This window comes from Larimichthys crocea, unplaced genomic scaffold (assembly GCF_000972845.2).
Source record: "Larimichthys crocea isolate SSNF unplaced genomic scaffold, L_crocea_2.0 scaffold451, whole genome shotgun sequence".
NCBI lineage: Eukaryota > Metazoa > Chordata > Actinopteri > Sciaenidae > Larimichthys > Larimichthys crocea.
In genome coordinates, this window is record NW_020855872.1 from 101,366 (window position 1) to 103,604 (window position 2,239).

At 55.6% G+C, this 2,239-nt stretch overlaps 1 protein-coding gene across 1 annotated transcript in view; it reads right to left on the reverse strand.

Annotated features, from left to right (window-relative positions):
- Positions 1-2,239, reverse strand: part of inhbaa (inhibin subunit beta Aa) — a 16,926-nt gene that overhangs the window by 12,976 nt on the left and 1,711 nt on the right. The gene's annotated exons all lie outside the window — the stretch shown is intronic.

Consider the following 2,239-nt stretch of genomic DNA (forward strand, 5'->3'; position numbering starts at 1 on the left):
GACAAGAAGAAGACAGAACGACATGAGAGACAGACAGAGAGCAGAGACAGGACAGGCATGCAGACAGAAGGACGACAGACAGGACAGAGAGAGAGACAGACAGAGAGAGAGAGAGAGGAGAGAACAGAGACAGACCAGACAACAGACGACAAGAGACGCGAGAGACGAGACAGAGAGGAGCAGACAGAGAGAGTACGACAGACAGCAGAGAGACAGACAGACAGTTACAGAGAGAAAGACAGACAGATGAGAGAGACGAGAGGCGTACAACAGATAAGACAGACAGACAGACAGACAGGACAGACAGACAGGGAGTCACACGAAGAACAGACAGACCAAGACAGACAGACAGACAGACACAGACCGGCAGCAGGCAGGCAGGCCGACAGAGGACGCGTCACAGACAGACAGAGACAGACAAGGAGGCAGCAGACACGGAGAAGAGACAGGAGTCACACAGGACAGACAGACAGACCGACAGCAGGACAGACGACAGACGGGCAGACAGACAGACAGCAGACGAAAGGACAGTCGACAGCGACAGGAGATCAGATCAGACAGACAGACAGGACAGACAGGACAACAGACCAGACAGCAGAGACAGAAGACAGACAGGAGAGTCACACAGACAGACAGACAGAGACAGACAGACAGCAGACACGAAGTCACGACAGAGACCAAGGAGCAGACAGACAGACACGCGAGAGGTCAACACAGAGCGTTTTCCCCTTCGACACGTACTCATTCACAGCCGACCGGGGAGGGAATGAAGGAATCCCAGCTTTGCTCCATTAACAGGCGAACAGAGGGAGGGAGGAATAACATAAAGAAAGAGAAGGAGGGAGGACGGGAGGAGGGAGGAGTGGAGGGTGAATGTAAAAGTTGGAAGGTGGTATCGAGTTCACGAGCGAGATGGGAGGAACTGGGTGGGAGGAGAGGGATGGGCGGGAGGAGGGAGAGAGGTATATTATGGTTAGAGCGCGGGCAGAGGAGAAGAGAAGAGAGAGGAAGAGATCAGAGGGAGGGAAAGAAAGAAGAGCGAGGAGAGCAGGACGAGAGTCCAGGCCCCACCCGCGTTAAAAACCATCAACTGGTGAGCGAGCGGAACGCATTCAGAGAGAGAGAGGAAAAGAGGTTAAGAGAGAGAGAGGAACTCCCTGTCGTCTGGGATAACTTAGTCAAACTTGCCTCCAACACACACACACTCTGAACGCAACATTGAACGCAAACTACTGAACGCACACTCTGAAAGCAACACTATGCAGCGACTCACACCGGGAACCCGGAACTTGGTTTTTTTCCTTCTGCGTCTTTCACATCCATTAATACACAATCTGAGAGTTCTTTATTCTTCTTGCTCGTACTTGTTTTTTTTTCTTTCTTCTTCGTGACGCTCCACATTTCCAGCCATCTGTCCAGACAAAAAAATAAGATTACTCATTTTTCTCTCGGTCTTCTCCTTCTTTCGTGGTGTCCTCCTTCTCCTCGTTTTTCCTTTTCTTCTTCCCTCCGTCTTTCGCAGGGGACTGTGAGCTGAGCTGAACTTTGCGCTTCATAACTTCGGAGGCTTGACGGAGAGAGGAAGCTTTTCTTTCTTCAACACTTTTCACCACTTTCTGACTTCACCTGCATCCGGCAGCATCACCAAATCGCCGACACGACAGCCAATCGGACAGCTCCTGCCGTCATGTCGGTCTTGCCTCTGCTCAGCTGGACCGTCTGCTCCTGGTCCAGAGCTGTGGCTCGTCCTGGACCCGGCTCAGCCTCCTTCTTGACCGTCCATCCTCACCACCAGCCGCTGCCGGACGTTGCCTCCCATTGCCCCTCCTGGCCTTGGCGAGGATGAGGAGGAACGAAGCGGGAACGGCGCCGGACGACCAAGAGGAGGAGGCGGCAGCGGCGGCAACTCAGCAGGACGTGTGGTGGAGGCGGTAATAGAGCACATCCTCAACTGCTTCACCTCCAAGCCCAGCCCCAACATCACCCGGCCCGTGCCACGCGCCGCTCTCCTCACCGTGCCTGCGTAAGCTCCACGTGGGGCGAGTGGCGGAGGAGGGCAGCGTGCAGATCGAGGGGGGAGGAGGAGGCAGTGCGAGGGCGGGGAAAGCCGGAGAGGCGGAGGAGGAGGGGGAGGCGCTGCAGCGGCCGTTGGCGGCGGCTCGGGCTGGAGACGGCGGCGACGCACCGGAGACGACGGAGATCACCACTTCGCAGAGGCCGGTGAGTACGCACGGCTCAG